This window comes from Scardinius erythrophthalmus, assembly GCF_964197995.2.
Source record: "Scardinius erythrophthalmus genome assembly, chromosome: 25".
In the NCBI taxonomy this organism is placed as follows: domain Eukaryota; kingdom Metazoa; phylum Chordata; class Actinopteri; order Cypriniformes; family Leuciscidae; genus Scardinius; species Scardinius erythrophthalmus.
In genome coordinates, this window is record NC_138245.1 from 19,267,056 (window position 1) to 19,285,377 (window position 18,322).

Genomic DNA, 18,322 nt, shown 5'->3' on the forward strand with positions numbered 1-18,322 from the left:
AAATGATGTACCGAAAGATAAGCGATGCAACATGATTAATGAAAGGATTAATTGATCATCTCTGGGTTTGTCTGAACTCTTGAACTTGAATCTCTTCAATATCCAGCCGTGATCTTGTTTGCAGGTGTGTGTGTGTGTGTGTGCTGTGAGAGGTGAACTGTACGTAGGTTAGTTAGTTAGAGAGTCAGTCATCCTATGGGTTCTTGGTGTAATCCTTTCATGAGTGCCTCATTAGCCTGTGATGGCCAAACCACAAGAGTGTTTAATCTTAACCCCGTGATGGTGAGCAGACCGAATCTCCTTCTGTCCGTCTTACCAATGTATCTGATTGCCGTGCTTGATCATGTGCATGAGGCAAAAGAAGTTTTAAAAATCTGCGTTTGTGTGTTTAATCATGTTAATCTGACGGGGAACATTGCAAACGTGCACATATTCATTTTAATAATTTGTTACATTTATATAGCGCTTTTCTAAATAGCCTACTCAATGCGCTATATGGAATGGGGAAACCTTACAATATTCTGCTTGCTTCTAAAATTATTCATTTTTTAATCTGTGTGCAAACTTCCTCATCAGATAAATGATTAAACATGCTAGTTACTTCAAAAAGTTGACAAACGAATTTTTTTTTTCAGTACATCTAAAGCTATAAATACTGTCTTAAAGTGCAATAAGGCTGTGTTTTTTGGCCAGGACTTGAGGTCTGTGGCAGGACATAGAAGTGAAGTCAGCATTGTTTTATGAGCCTATGAGCCTGCTGCCTTCCTTCATTTTAGGCCAGCATGGCTACATCTTGGGTTATTGATTTTTCTAATGAATATGTCTTGACTAATGGGGGTCGTATCCTATTGTCCAGTGGAAGTAAAAGCCATTTTTGCTGAGAGAAAGTTTCCACTGGCACTGACCATAAAATAAATCATATTTCAACTTCTTTGATAAGATGACAGATTACTGACAAAGCATGGCCTTGACTATCCATTGAAAGTTCGAGTGATATTCATAAATCAACAACCTAAATTGGTCACGAATGATGTTTTTCAATAATAGTACAATAACACACTATTTGTGTGTCTTATACATATTCATATAAATTATATTATTGCACTATACAATGGTATATTTCTATTTATCTATATCTGCAATAACATTGATAATGATAATATATTTAAAAAATAAATAATAATATTTAAAAACACATTTAAAAAAAATATTATATATATATATATATATATAATAACTCTTATTGACAACAAAACCAGATTGAATGATGACAAGCAGCACGAACAGACTTGTTATTTCCTGAAGAGTATATGTGGACTAAGGTAACGGTTCCCTTGGTGAGTCTGTCCTTTGACTAACATCTGTTGCTCGTCGGCTGCCACAATGGCCAAACTAAACCAGCGATGCGCGCGCAGGTGAAGAGATCAGCGCCTGGAGCGCGCGAGCTTTTGTATTGTGCTACAAGCTCCGTCAGCGCAGAAGATGTGCGCGCGCGCCCGTTCTCGGCGTATTACGGTAGACCAAACTGTCCCCTAACATCGCCAACACAAGACACAAGCGGAGTAATTCAACACTGATTTCTCTGCGAATGAGCGAGGAACAGACGAGATGCCAAAAACTCCAGCGAGAAGCATTATTGGGACTTTAGGAAAACTAACCGTGTGATAACAGAGAGAAAGAGGGAAGACCTGAAGCGACGAGGAGGCGTAAAGAGCCGCGTGCTTGTTCTTCATGAACTTTGAGGAGCGCTGTGACCATGCAGCCTTTGAGCTAGTGCACGATTATTGTTTCCACTTATCACCCTACTGAGTGACCAGCCTGAGAGAGGACGCCAGTAAAAAAGGAAAAGAAGACTAATAAAGACAGTTGTCGCTGAAAGTAATGGTCTGAAGACATCACTCATAGAACAGGATTTTTTTTTTTCTTTTTGCGTTGCTCTTCTGAAGCTTTCTGGAATCGCTGGGACATTCACGAGAGCTGGAGCGACACATCCACATGGTCCAGCCGTAGAGTGAAAGTAGAGTTCTTCACAATATCCTAACAGGTTCATATCCACTTTTTTTACTTCTTCTTTTTCTTTCTTTCTTCTTCTTCTACTTTACGCCTCGCTTCTTACGCGATTTTAATAGCCTATCCCAGACTTGAATGCTCGGACGCGCTATCACACTTCTTCGGATCAATAGGAAGAAATATCAGTGTATTTTCTAAGATGTTTTACTAAAGCTCCTAGTATCACAATGAATTAGACAATCTAACTTTTTTTTTTTTTACGTGACACTTTTAAACCGGAGATGAACGCGTGTTGTTGTTCTCCACGAGAGAATAATACACGATTATGAATTAGAGACATTTTTGACAAAATAAATGATGACTTGAAGGCTTTTAGATAAAAAAAAAATAACCACGATGGTTGAAAAGAATATAACAAGTTTATTAAACGTGCAATTGAGTTTGAAAATATCACCTGCTCTGAAAAAAAAAAAAAAAAAAGATTAGTTTTGACCGATCAGATAAAGTAGTAATTTTTAATAAATAAATGTTAGTATGCGTTTGTTTTTTCTCGATGGACCATATGCTGCTTCCACAGAAATGTAGAAATCATATATTGCTTGGTCTTTGAGATAAAACTCTCCGTATAAACAATTTAAGTTAATAAACAGCATCGAAATATCTAGGATAGCCTACCGTAAACTAAAAAGTTAAACCACGGCTTAATGCACATTTGTTTTTCTTATTCTCCGTGTAGCTGATTGTTTTTAACAGATTTGATCTTATATCCCATGCCTTCTGATTCATACGTTTTCATATCTAAGATACAATGTTTAGAAGTAATAATTTAGCGTTTTAAAATTAGGTTATAACAAAGTAAAAATAAATTAAACGTATTGAAGTTTGTTAATAGTTGTTTTAGGGTATATTAGCGGTGTGTTACTGAGACAATGGAATATAAAAAATGTAAGGAATTAAATAAAATAAATCTAAAAGTAAGATTAACTCTGCATGTATTGATTATTATTATACTTTGGCCTATAAATGAGTATAATTTCAAATGCATCAATTACCGCGAGATAGAGTAAGGTTTGTATACATGCAAAATCAGATTTTAAAATTGATGAAACGTTAAGTTAAGAAAATATTGTAATAAAATATATATTTGAATTGGTCTTTTTTTATTTTATTTTTTATTTTGCATCGCATTTACGAATTAACAGACTTGCTGACTAACTTCAGTGATGCAAAACTTAATGTCTTTATTTAGGGATTCATTTTTACACAGATGCATGAGCAACATTAACTTTTAATTTTATTTTTAAACTATATGTTTAACGGTTTCTTGTTCGTTTCGTGATCAAATCAGCGCTGTTTGTTTCTCTATCAAAGACAACAGCAAAACTAAAACACAACAAAACAAACAACAATTTTAACGTGAGTCCCAGGCATTAAAAGTGAATCTGCAGAGGGAAGTACAGCTCATGAGTTAAACCAAGTAGCCTACACTAGTAACTCGGACTCTTTGTGTACTTGTGTGTGTGTGTGTGTGTGTGTGTGTGTGTATATATATATATATATATATATATATATATATATATATATATATATATATATATATATATATATATATATATATATATATATATATATATATATATATAGAGGCCTACACACATCATCATCATCATCTTCATTCTCCTCATAACCTGTCAGTGTATGTTAATAAGGACTGATTGATGGAGCTTTTGACACAATTAATTTAAATCTCATAGAAAGTATTGGTTGAATGTTGACTTAATTCACTGTTGGCATTTACAGCACAATGCAAATGCATACTAAATCACAAGATGAATTTTTTTGAAAATTGAAGGAGACGATAAATGATTTACTTTGATGTCCTAAAGTGTTTCTGATATTTTTTTATTTTTTTTAATCTTTTAATTATTTTAACAGCGTTTAAAAACGCATGAAAGGGCATTTACATTTATTTTATGTAAGATGAATTTCATAAAATAATATTTCAAATAATTTTTCTTCTACTAAAACACTTTTTTTTGTCTCAGTGCTGCACTTGTGCTCCTACAATGTCTGTTCTTTGATATATTGCCTCTTATAATGAATAGATTCCATGCTAATTGAAATGTGACGTGTAAATGTCGATGAACATAAGCATAAAGTGATGAATGCAATTTCCATTTGATCTGCTTGTGTGTTAGATGAATAGAGTGATTGAATGATTTTATGTGCTTATAGAGGAAAAGGGATAATTCATGAAGTTGACAAAGAATATGGCATTTCGTTGAGGGAGGGCATGAAAATGGCAGTAAAGTGGGTAATTTAGTTATTTGCATGGCCGTCAAGCAGCTGCAGGCGGCAACAGCTACACCTCAGCCGATAGTTTTAGCACTCTTGTTTCTAACGGCGGACACCAGACTACCGTAGAGTTCTGGTTATAATTGATGCATCACTTTTTCTGTGATAAGTGATTTTGTTTTATGTTGTTCTCCATGTTTATACAGACTACAAACCTCACTTTCGGTGGTCTTTCAAATGCGATTTTTTTTGATGAATGTGTGGATTGCATGGCAGACTGGTGTTCAGCCCACTGTGGGTATTTTTCTGGGTAGAGAGAAGGTCAGGAATGTGTTTGTTTTGGATGTTGAGACTAACCTGATGCCAGGTGTACATTCAGGCATGTTGCTTTTTGATGCATATTTTAGGAACATTTGGTGATTGAAACTTTATTTGAACAACCGGGTTCCATGCTAATGCAAATATATGTCGGCGTGTGCTGTGCAAAAAGCATTTAGCGCTTTGTGTGTGTGCTTTTTTCAAATTCAGATGAGCCTCAGTGAAGTGATTTAGAGGTAAATTTAAGTTTTTCAATATCATGGGTGGTTTTAACACAAAGCACTCTTGTTCTCATGAAGCACTGTCCCTTAGACCCTCACATGGCATTTCCACCATTAAACTCTTTTACCGTTCCAAAAATAATGTTAGTTTTCACACAAGTGCATTTTTAGCTAAAGCATTTTGAAGAGCAATACATATCCATCTCTAACTGATTAGGATTATTTTTTTGTCAACCACACTTTTGGCCACTTCTGCTCTCCGAAACATGTTTGTGTGAAATATGCCATGCCTACGTTCTCTCTTTCATATTTCAGCTGACCTTACGTGAAAGGTCAGGCTGTAATTTTTACGCTCGTTTGCGTCTTTGAACGCGTCAGCTCTGGCGTTGACCGGCACCAGCCGTAGATTAAACATGTGGTTTTAATTGAAGATGTTATTTGGTGGAACGGCGAGGCTGGGCATTTTTCAGTGTATGTGAATAATAAATTATGCACGTTTTTAGACAGTGAGAGCTGCTTTTATTACTAGTCAGAGAGTGGTGTCATTTTCTCCTCAAACTCTGAGCCTTGAAAGAGGGAAAAAAGGAACTAACTACACTAAAAAGACACAAGCGGTTTCAACCAACTTCAGCATCTGCAAATCAAAAACCCAAAAGACAAAAAGAGACCAGGGTGACGGATGTTTTCCAGATGACAATGTTGATCTGATTAGTTGAGCTAGATATCGAAAAGGTCTGCCGTTAACTGTTTCGACTTTGAGAGAGACCAGACTGCAGTGCGGAAATGCCGTCTCGGGCGATCCGTCAGCTGAAGATGCTGCTGGACATTGTTTTCCTATGTCTATTTATTCCCAATGTGAATTGAATCCTCCACTTGAACTCTTAAGCACAGTTTCTCTTCACTGTGACCTCAGTGGCACATTTTTTTGTGTGTGCAGTTTTTTGGTTTTTGCGCTCAACGTTTCCTGTGTGGGAAAGCTTCACGCCGGGATTCGGGAGAGTGCCAGGCTGTTATGAGGTGATGACTGTCTTAAAGAATGACCCTAGCGTTTGCTTAGAGAGAGGAAGGGCCCATTTCCGATAAGCTGGGGAAATGTGGTAGAAGGAAAAGCAGGGTGTTCACTGGACGGAAATGACAGTACTTGAGTCTGAGGCGTTGATCATTACTTCTCTATATCCATTAGCCGAGCACCTCGGGAGAGATTATTGGCAGCTCTGAGCTGCAGACGCGGATGGAAAGTGAACTAGTGCGCTGCATGGTCAGTCACCTGCTTGAAAGAGTTACAACTGGCCTTTTTTGCCCGAAACAGATTCAGGTACCTGTTGGAGTGACAAAGAACACTGTGTATCGATCACTGAAGCCTAGATAGTGTCTAAGGCAGGATGCAAGCTGAAGTCATAAACTTGCTCCCTGTGGCCACCGAAGCTGCTTCTGCTAACTTTGCGTTCCAGCTGACAGCTGTATTTGTGTTATGGATTTTCTCTCAGTCCGCCGTCTCCCCCCTCGAGCCTTCACCCCCTCCACGAAGGTCTTTATAATGCGACTCGCTGTATATTTTAAAAACCCCAGCGCAACGCTGACAAGCCATCATGTCCGTCAGAGAACGGCGGAGAGCAGCCACATCAGTAAAGCTCTTTGGGAAAGATGGGAGCAAACTTTTCGGCACTGTCACAAAAGACGTGACGTGATGTCAGAGTGACAGTTGCGGCTTGTTTGAATACGTCTTAGTAAAGTTTTCTAGAGAAGCCCAGTTCTGTTTCTCGCTTCTATCGCAGATAAAATCCCACTTGTGACGCCAAATGCTAAGCTTTCAAAACAGCGATTGCGATTAGTGAAAACTTCTGCCTAAACAGGAGAGGAGAAAACCTCTGATGTTTTATTCTCCTCCGCGTTGCCCGGCTTTGTTTGCCAGCAACGGCGGGAGGAATTCCTGTCAGTGTTGCCGGCCGCAGTAAACCGTAGTCTCGGTTTAAAACTCTAATCCACCCCCAGCTGCCGAAGGTGCGAGGGGTTCGTTCCTGAGGGAGATTCTGGCGCTGCACTGTACGCTTGGATAAATCCCCCCCCCCCTCCCCACTGTGTGACCATATAAGTAATAACCATATAAATGCATCTAATTTTCATTCGCTAATCCGTAAAGTAGCAGCGGAATGGAGAAGTGTTGGTTTCTTTTATGGTATTAGTAATGGGTAACAAGGGGATGCCTACTTAAGTTATTTGCATTTGAAACGGACGAACGTGATTTATCTCATGACAGAATTATCTTTTAACCATGTGTACAACAAAATCAGATTCGTCTTTTCATTTTTGATTGATTGCTTTTTCTTCCGCCCCTCTTGTAGTTCTGGCTCAACTTTCTTAGACACTTTGCATTTTCCTACAAGAATATCACATTTTCAGAATGTGTCGTTATAAATACCCAAATCCATGCGTTTCTTTGTGTTGTGTAAGGTCTTGACTTTTTTTTCCCTCTTCTCTGACGCTGTTGTGGTGAAGTGTCTTGTCTTGGTGGGGGTTGAGGAGTGAAAGAAGCGCAGTGCAACACACTCGCACTGCTGGAAAAGCATGTTATCTTGTGCTGACCGTCACATGCCAAATAATGGGAGGGCTTTTACGCATGGACGCAGACTCAAGTTTCAAAATCAAGTTTTGGATGACATAAATATATTTACAGGTTTAAAATGTTAAAAAAAATGTATATACATATTGTATACATCTATATTATATTTATATTTTTAAAACCTGTAAATATATTTGTCATCCAAAACTTGATATTGCTCAAAATTAATTGTTTTTAACTAAATTAATTGGCTATATTCCCAACGAGTGTATTGTTGTGATTTACAATTGAATTATTTTTTTTAATTTAAGTGTTCACAAACCAAAAAATGTACGATAGCTCAGGAGGAGCAGCAAATTTTAGGGTTTCAGAAAAATGAAGAAAAAAAAGAGATTGATTTCTGCTCTTACTCAGTTTTAAATCATGTGTGATGAGCGCTGCTAACCGTTGGTTAGAGTTGCCTTTTGCTCTCGGCTGTGGTCTGTGAGCATTGTTGACCAGGGGACATCTGCCACTATATTATCCCCAGCTGTTATCTGAATAATTGTATAGTAACCCCCCTTCACACACACACTAACACACTCACAGACAGCCCCTTACCTCCATTCATCGGAGCGCTAGCAGAAGTCAGGGAGAGTATTTTCCTACAGAGGGGTCGCGGGTGGAAGGAGGGGGTGGATGGGTTAGGGGAGCCGGTCAGACTTCATACCGGTTGAGCTTTTCTTGACGGTAGGTTGGGGGCATGATAGGGCTCTGTACCGGTATGATGTCTGCCCTCGCGGTCACTGCCAGTCGGCTAACATCTGTAATGGGATTCTACACCAATATCCCCTCTTCCCTGGGAAATAACCTACTCACTAAACCTAGGATTAGCACTCTTGTCCAGGACTTTTCCACAGGAATGAATAAGTTTTGTGCTTTGTTTTCTCACTCACACACACTTTTAAATTCAGCCCCACTGTCTTTTTTTTTTCTTTTGCAATGGCAAAGAAAGGTGTGAACAAAGGAGTTTTGAAATGTTTTATTTATCTATATTATAAAATTTCCTTAACTTTTCCTTCACACTTATTTAAGAGGAAAAAATAAATATTGCATGCACTGTTTAGGGCATACATCCTCTTATATTTACTTTTGCAATGTTAATGCAGCAGAAAAAGTACTGCATTTAAATTAAAATGTTTTTATTTCTTGTACCGTATGAAAGTATTTCAGTGTTGCTTGTATATGAAAATGTGTGAGAGTGTGAAAGTGAGATGCAAACTCAAGTCTATCCCCAGTATTTGCCAAACAGTTTTTAAGATATTTTTTTTTTAATTCTTTTTATTTATAAAATGGCAGGGTTACAAAAAGCTGACGTGTGTGTGTCTTGTACTTGTACTACTATACTGTACTTTATAGCGAGTGGTGCTTTAATGGTTGCCGGCATCCACGACCAGCAATATAGTGATATTTTTTTTAACCATGTTAGCTTATATAAAATAAATAAGCCAATTAGCATTATTTGAGCTATTTTTCATTGATGTCCTCTTTGCAGCTTTTTGATGGGCTTTATCCAGGTTTTCACACTCGCTTCCACCCACATACCGAAAAGGCGAACTCCAGCACTGGTCTGTTTTCAACTCTGATAACTGGATGACACCAGGGCGACTTAAAGTGGTCCGACCTCTCGAACTCTTTCTTTCTTACCTCTCTCTTATTCCATATTCTTTAAATCTGTGTGTCAGAAGACATTTGTGTGCAGACATCTTACCTTTTCAAATTAATTAGTCTCCTGGCATCCTTGAACTCGCGTTGAAAGGGGACTGAATGCTTTAATTAAAAAAGGAATGATGGCCAAATTCATGTTCGTCCACACACATGCGCTTTTTTTATGGGGAGGAATTGCTTTGCTGTGATATTGGGATGACATGGCATTCTATGGTAATTTTTCACTTTCAATTTGAATTACCTTTCTTGACATGACCCATGCCCAGATTTTATTAAAGGAATCTACATGATAAAAGTTGCAGATAACTCCAGATAGAAAGGTGTTGTGACTGTATGCTTAATTTTGAAACTAGCATACCTAATCTTTACTTCATTTCTTTTCAATCAAGCGATCGTTTTTATCAGATAAAATGGTGAGCGGATGAAAGGCTGAAGCCTCAGATGTAAACCTATTACTTGTATTAAAACCTGATTAAATTTGTTTAAAGAGTTTGTATGCGGCATTTTATCACATTCAGACATTTCCACGCCTGCGTTTTTTTCTTTAATAGGTTGTGAGGAAGGACTTTTTTCTGTGATCTTTTGTTAAGTGTTTGGTTGTCATAATTGCTGTTTCAGTTCATAGAAGAATTTTTTTTTTTTAATTCAGTTCCCGCTGGTAGAATTGGAAGAAAATGTTTTTGAAATCTCTAGATAAGAAGAAACAGGGCAATATGACCACTGTCCACAGGTGAGCTAATTCTCCTCTATCATTTCAACTATGACAGGCTTTTTGCCTTTGTTTCCCATCACCCTCAGATTTCTTTTGAAGTATTTACAATCTAAAGCACAAATGCAGTATTTCTTCAAAGACTAACACAATTTTATGATTGGCTTTAAAGCAATCAGCTCTCAGCAAAACAAGCCTACAATGCAAGTGCATAGAAAAGTTAACACGCTCTAAAGCCTGCTTTTTTTTTAGTCGAAGTGATGGAGGAAATGATTACAGCGGCGAGTTAGGTTGAATTCGACATCTCTGACGAGTCAGTTTCTTTATGAGGCTTTGTGCTGGAGGTTTGTAAAAAAAATCTGGCCAGAGAGAAGTTTCCAGAAATCCTCAGTCGGAGCACATCTCCTGGGTGCTATTAGGCTGAGACGTCTGCGAACCTCCACCATCCCTCCCGGTAACGCTTTGCGGTTTAGAGCAATCACTTTCCGCACACCAGCTTGCCATGGCTAATTTCAAAAACACAGCCGTGGCTTGTCCCTCACGACCCCCCATGCAAAAAAATCATAATAAATCCCACAAAAGAAAAAGCGGTACAAAATAAAGTCTAAACCCTCTAGGCGATGTAAATTTGGATTTAGGTTTCTGGTTTGAAAACTGGTTCGAACCTGTTGATATGGGGCCCTAATAAGGATCTGCTACCATTTTTTTTTTTTTTTTTTTTGAAAAGTATCAGCGGTAATGATTTTGAAGAGGTGAGGTGTTCAGCCTGTCCAATCTCTTCACTTTTCTCTCCACCTTGTCCAAAAAGTTAATTGTATTTGAAACAGATAGGTTTTTCTGAACATTTAACAGGTCAGCTGTGGAAAGAGACTGTGAGGAGTGAACAAACCCCATGAGAGCGGCTCTCTTGATTGACTGCCAGTAAGCTGAACCCCTCAGCGGACTAATCAGCATCCCCCAATCATTCAATAAACACCTAATCAGACTAATTGACCCACTCCCTGTAGGAATCGAAACCCGTGGCCTCACTCACACCTTGATGTGAATGACGAGTGGCCTGGCCGCCCTCTGTTAAGGTCTCAAACATTTGGATAAACGTTCTGAACCATGGTTTATTATGGGTCAATAAGACTCATAGGCCAAAAACAAAGGTTTGCGTGTGGTCAGTTGAGCTCTGGAAACTCTACAGCGGCTTGTATACTCAAAGTTATGGAAACCCCCCAAAATAAATGCTAAAATGTGAGGAATTTGATAAATGCTCTGATTAGTTGGCCACTCTATTTTACAGATAAAGAATGAGCGTAATGCATAAGGAGGAGGGGAAAATGAAAGAAAATATATGTGGCTATTCCAGTAAAAAATAGAATTAGTGTCTCATCACCTGTTTTATCTTGGTATATTAATGTGTCGTCCTCAGCAGCTTATCCCAAGGTTGTCTGGCGAAATCGTTTTAGCGCCGTGTGTGTTGGCTGACTTTCAGAGCAACGCGTCTCTCCAGCCGAAGCCTCCTTCCCACCCGACTCTGACATGCACTGTCTTATCTTCTTGACAACTTTGTCCACAGAGACGTTCCAAAGATATTGATATTACAATGTATTTTATTGTAATGAAATATGTGTTAAGCTTTACTTTGTCAAATATGACTTATCGCCCCTCTTAGATCCCCTGTCTGAGGAATCTGGAATGCCGTACTGTTAGAGTTGCTCAAAAAAACAAAACTAAAAGGGTCATAAAAAGAGCTGCTTTTTTCCTGTCTTTTGTATTTCAGTTTGATTTCTTTTCCTGGGGAGAGCTGTGAGTTTTCTCAAGAGATTGTGACTTTTTTCATATTTTTTTTTCTCCTGTCTGTAAAGCACATTTGTATCTTTGGCTTCTCTTCTTTCTTTAATTTGGCTAAAGGTTCACCTCCAGCCGAGAAAGCAGTTCAGAAACACCTCAAGTATATGTGTGTGTGTGTGTGTGTATCTGTGTATCTATATATCTATATCTATCTATCTATCTATCTATATATACATATACATATACATATACATATATATATATATATATATATATATATATATATATATATATATATATATATATATATATATATATACATATACATACTTGCACACTCTACCGGACACGCACACACTAACGGATTATATGAGGAAATAATTCCATACAGTCATCCATCCTATAAAAGTATTATTCTCTCGTTCTGTCCCCCAACACACTCCCTCTCTCATTCTTTTCTCTTTCCTTTTTCCTTATATTCCTGCCTGGTAATGAGAATGTGTTAATGAGAGTGAGAGATCTTTCGGGTATAGCGTAATTTATCAGAAAGGCATAGTTTAAAAAAGGAAGCAAAAAAAAAAAAAAAAAAGAATGAGGGAAGAGACGGCCCTTCAAAGAAATTCTATTCTTCTTATTTCTGAATGTTTGATGAGACATTGAAAAGTTTTCTAACGTCATGCGGCCCGAACAGTACAGAACAGTGCGCTGTCTAATCACGCTTCACAGAAAAATGACTTCCAACCAGATTTAATTAACTGATAAGAGGGGCTTCAAATTAATTTTTCAAGGATGTTAGATTTTGATTAAGAAACTCCTAAAAGGAATAGACGAATAATCAATTTTTTAATCAACTTACTCAAATGGTAACTGGTTAATATGGTAATTCTGACAATTAGGCCAAATGTTGTAGAGCAGCGTTTTCAATGCATCCTTGTAAAGAAATTATAATATCTTCACATCTAATTATCACGGTTATTTAATTTTTTTGTGTGGCTACCTCTCAATTTCACTATTCAATTTCTTTTCTCTTCTACACCTCTTCCATTAGGTCCATATTCAAATGAGAAGTTGGAGATAGTATTAAAATGAGACTTTGAGAGCACTGAATGGAGTCTTTCAGAAATCCATATTGGACGGATATTGGGTTGAAGGGTGTGTGGGGGTGGGGTGCCGAAAAGGGAAGTGTTAAATTTAATCGTAGTCGTTTACATTTAAAGCAAAAGCGACTCTTGAGATTTCTTAAGCCTTTCGTCGCCTCTGTAGATTACATGAATTAATGGCGTGAACTTTTACTTGGGGCTTATTCATTCTGAATGAACGCCTTCCTGTGAAGGTATGAGAATAATGTTAAAAGTTTGGAAGTTTTTTAGTGTGGCGAAAGATCTTCACATTTGATTGTACTTGAGAAAAAAAAAATATAGAAAAGCTTACATAACATTTTTCAATAATTAATCATTTTAATTATGATCTTTTCCTTAATCAGCTCTCCACTCAAAGCAACTTTCTAAGATTTATACAATCTTGATTCAAGTTTTCGAATAATACCAAGACTTATAAAAAATTCTTTCAAATAAATTCTGTTCTTCTGTACTTTCTATTTATCAAAAAATTCTGGAAAAAAAATGCATTAGCGTTTCCACAAAAATATTAACCAGCACAACTTTTTTCAACATTGTATTAATACAAATGTTTCTTGTGCACCAAATCAGCATATTAGAATGATTTCTGAAGGATCATGTGACATAAATTGTCTTGACATAAATTAAATCTTTAAAATATATTAACATTAAAAACAGTTGTTTTAAATTGTAAGCTTTTCACTGTATTTTTGATGCAGCCTTGGTTAGCAAACGAGGCTTCTTTAAAAAACATAAATTATTTTGAATGTTAGTGTACATATAACATTTTTAGTGATTTGTCAAATTCACATTTGCTCAGTTTTTTCTCAAATTGAACAAATACGTATCATGCATACCATAGTTTTTAGCATTTTTTTAATGTCTACTACTAACAAAGACGTATTTGTTTCATTCACCGAGTGTTACCCTCGTGCTGCGTAACGAGAAAATATTGACAAAACATTCGAGTGCTGCCTTAAACGGCGCAAGACTGGCTTCCGTTCCCTTTGAACTCGCTCGTACAAGTGGCTAAGTAGCTTCTTGAACGAGGCCCGGCTGGCAAAAACTCAATATTGAACGTACATATTCAATTAGCAAAACTCATTAGCAAAACTTGGCGTTTGTTGTTGTTTTTTTTTCTCTTTCTCTCTGGCACAGAATTAATGGTTTTGATATGCTAATTAGCGAGTAATTTAATTTCAAAAGGCCTCAATTAACAGCGGCATTGTGGACACGATGAAGTTAAGCAGCATAATCTAATTTGCATTAGTAACGAGCAGGGAGTAATTAGGGGACTAATTAGACACTTCAGACAGCACTTGTGTTTACTTTCTTAATGAAGTGGAGGGCTTTTTTTTTCTGTAGGAGCCAGAGTGTGCCAAGCATCAGAAGGGGTGGTGGGGGCGGGGATTTGGCACTAGGAGACGAGTGGCATATGGCTTACTGATCGGCTCCAGTTACAAACCCCGCTACCTGTCACGTTAGTGGGCTGGTGACGTGAGTCGACAGCCACGTGCGCTCTCGAGTACCAATCGCCGAACCTACATGTGTCGGGATAGGCGCACGACATCACGGGCCGAATGGAACCGTCTGGTGGAATTCTACCTCTCTGTGCCCTGGCTCTGAATACTGTCTGATGAGGTCATAGCGCAGGGACATGTCAGAGCCATTACGGGCCTCCGTGAGCCTGGCCGTATTGGTTTAAAAATTTGTACCAGGGAAGAACCTTCTGTAGAAAATTCCAGATGGCCCTTCTTTCATAGAAGACGGAAAGTTTTTTTTTTTTTTTTTTTTCGTCTTGAAAGAGATCCAGGGTTCAGGACGGTAGCAGATGGAGCGGTATCGGGGGCGCAGACTGTTGATGCACGCTGTGACCTGGGCTGTAGTTTGTCTTGCTCTCAATAGTCTCATGTAGCCACTTTATCAAATGAGTGACAGGATGGAAATGAAATGAAAAGGAGAGAACACAGTAGAGGAGGTCTCTCCATCTCCCCTCACTGTCCCATTTATCTGTCTCTCACTCACTTCCTTTCTCTCTGTTTAGCTTGCTGTCTGGTCATCTGTTTTCCCTTCTCTTTTGGGGTATAAGCAGACTCTCTGATAAAAGGATATTTGGCCATGGGCTTGGTACACAAGCCAGTGTTATTTTCTCAGCCGTTGCGTCAATAAGAAACCCTACTTCTCCAGGAGTATCCAGGCAGCTCGCAAACATTCCACAAGCTTTTCCAGGCTTTGTCCGGCAGGCGAGTATAAATTATAGCTTTGCTTTTGTTGAGCATTCGTTTTCTTAAAGTGACCACACACTGAGGACTCCTTCCTCCTTGGTGCCAGATGATTTTTATTTAAAAAAATGTTCACCAGGGCTCATCAGTAAGATATTTTTTCCCCAGCTTTTTCAATTGGCCCCACCACAAAAGATAGCGTTTTTTTAACAGTGTAGTTGTACTACTACTACTACATAATAATAATAATAATAATAATGATAATTTAAATAACTTTTTAAACTTTTTTTTTTTAATTTTTTTTTTTACAGAATTATATATATTAATTTTCTCAGAATGTTTGACTGAAATGTTGCTAATTAATTCTTTACGAACACATTTAATTTTTTTTTAAAAAAAGTGTAAATTATACAGATCCATACATTTTGCTTGATAACAGTGGCATATAATGCAATGATTGACATTTGTTTGATTTGTACTTTTTTGACACATTTTTATTTAAGCCTCCAATTTTTTTTGTTGCTAATTTAACAAAACTTTTGTTGCCAGCTAGTGTTTAAAGTTTCAAAACATAAAAAATGGATGTACAAGATTAACAAAAGTCATATTTGGAGTTTTTTCAACTGGTCCGGAGCTCCCCTCACACTGGCCTCCGGCCAGCAGGCCATCTTTATGGTTGAGCATTCTGACTGATGCGAGTGGCACCGAGGTCAAAAGGGAGGCTGTAGTAGATAAACAGTAGGAAGGCCTGGAGTCATCATCTGAAGTGCTCATTTATTTGAATTTGAGCTGGATCCCATTAAAATGTTGAGAAATGATGGTAAACAGTGTGGCCTGTGAGTGTATTCACAGAAGTCTAATTGAGGGCTTGAGTCTGTGTACTGTTAAAATGGGGGCCCCCCTCAGGATTCCGGGGCCAAGCTCGATTTACTTACCAACACTAACTATGAGCAAAGCAGCCCAAAAATGTCCAAGTCTGCATGTCGTCTGCATCCTTAGTGGCGTATGGCATTGAGTTTCAGGCGGAGTTGTTTTTGGATACAGTAGAGCTGTGAAGTTGGCCCGCCCGTCATGAAGGGTGGAGCTGTAGGTGAAAAAGAGGGCAATTTTGATTGACAGCTTCAAAGTGGGTGGGATTAAAGTGTTAGTTTTGAGGGTTTACTGTGCGTGCATATGCACAAATTATATTAATATTGTGACTAAAACGCCCCACCCACCGCTTTTAATTGCAAAACTATATTCCAGATTCACTCAACTTTTATATGGTTCCTGGAAGGGGATCAGGTTTTGATTTCAGCATTATGCTTTAGAAGTGGAGTTGAAATCTGAACCCTTCCTTGTTTTAACAAGGCGACTGACTCATTGGCTGCTGGTTCAGCTACGGACTTCGTAGAGCTTAGTTGGTCTGTTTTTTGCCTCACTTTACGACCAGCCGCCCTGTTGATGTGTCTAAACGCGTTGCTCTCTATTACTTCTAAAAGGCATGAGGAGTTAATTAATGCCGCTGGCGGTGCAAGATCTCCTCGGCCGGGCCGGGACTATTTCTCCGATATCATCCGCTGTGTTGACTACACACTGAAAACAATGCCAGGGCGCCGTAAACTACAGCTCCCATGAGAGGGCTTGAATGACTCAATATTGCCAGGATTACACACTCTTTTAATGTTTATATGATAGGTAGCTCTTTTGTTTTTTTAACATTCTCTAATAATAGCTCACAAGTAGTAAGGCCTTTTTCTTCTCCAGGTGGGGCTCTTCCCTATCAGGGCACTGAAACAGAAGGCTACTGGCAAATTACTCTCGCATAGGGGATCAAACTGGTTGTCCCAGACACTGAGATCACACACAATGGAGGAACGGGAGGGGAAGAGAAAGGGGGGACGACAAATATGCAGCTGCCTCAGCCACCCCAAATAGCATTGTTATTGGAGTTAGAGCGGCAGAAAAGAGGGGAAAAACAATTGTGAAAAGAAAGGGTTATGTTTGTCAAGTCCACAAAACCACAGCAGCTGTAGCGGCAGAAATCCTTTCACGCCAAGCTGTCCTGTCAGTCAAACGCAAACTTAAACACACTGTAATAACAGGTCCTAGAATCAATTTGAGGTTGCTTTCATCATCCACCTTGTAAGACACGTCCTCTCACATCCAGAGTGCGCTAGCCATCACTGTAACCTCCATAGAGAGAAATGAGATGGTGGGGTCAGGAAGCCTACTAGTCTTTTGCAGAAATAAAGGGCGTCGTAAATGGGGTCTGACTCAAGGTTGGCAAGAGCAATACGATTCATGTAAATGACATCCAGGGTCACGGAGAGAAAGAGCGAGGGAGGGATTTCATGTACTGTAGTTTCTTTAAATGGCTAGCTGTGTTTAGTAGAAATGCAAAAACTTGGTTAAAGATTTCTTCACACATGACAGACATAATGGCAAGCGTGCGAGATGTACTGAATTAATGCACTTGCCCAGATTATATGGTTTTTCGAAAACTTACGCACTCTGTAATTCACACGCTCTCCGTATAAGCCTCGATCATGCACTGACTCACATCATACACACGCTTGTTTTTAGGTAATACCCTGATTTATTCACCTTTGGGTTGCCCTTTTCTCTGTGATGGGTTTACAACCACACGACCGCCCGAAGCACAAAGAAAATGAATATTCATTAGCACCTGAACATAAGCCTTAAGTGGTCACATTTGTATTTATTATTATGTGTAATTCATGTGCCTTTTATTTTACCCAGTCAAGTTAAGGACCACACCACCCTCGCTCTCGCTTCGGAACGGTTAAGCGAACTAGGCCCTCTGATTGAGCCGTATCATGTGCCGTGGAGGTTTTAATGTAGGTTCCGCAGGAGTGTCAGGTTAGGGGAAGAGGTGGGAATGATAGCGCCACTGCTCCCCCCCCCCCCTCTCGCTTCGCCTGAGATTTGGTGTAGATTTAGTACCGTGCATTAACCCCGGCACGGTTTATGGAGTCGCCTCACATGTCCAAGAACGTTTCATGAGAGGAATATTAATCTTGGGTGCTGTCGTACAAAGCGCTGCCAAGCCAAACTTTCTCTCTCTCTCTCTCGCTCTCTCTCTCTCTCTCTCTCTCTCTTTCTCTCTTTCTCTCACTCCAGCCATCTTAAGACGGAACTGAAATTGCCTACCCGAGGTAAATAAATTACTTTCATCGATTGGTGTAGTTAGAAACTGACTTTATCACAGTTTCACTTGACAAGAGTCGGATCCTGGCCTGATAAAGCGCTTCAGTATTAGGGCTTGTAAAATCAGTGCTCTGTTTCTCGATGGCTATCGCACTATATTAAAACGGAAGAAAATGCAAAAGCGATGGCCTCCGCTATCTAAGGTGTTCAACTACACACAGTCTGAGATATGC

The 18,322-nt window shown here is 38.8% G+C and overlaps 1 protein-coding gene across 1 annotated transcript in view; it reads left to right on the plus strand.

Moving 5' to 3' along the window:
- The first annotated feature begins 1,475 nt into the window (after nt 1-1,475).
- foxp4 (forkhead box P4) overlaps nt 1,476-18,322 on the plus strand; it is a 125,086-nt gene continuing 108,239 nt past the window's right edge. Inside the window, 1 exon segment of the mRNA XM_081358511.1 lies at nt 1,476-2,044. The gene's annotated coding sequence lies outside the window, so the exon portion shown is untranslated.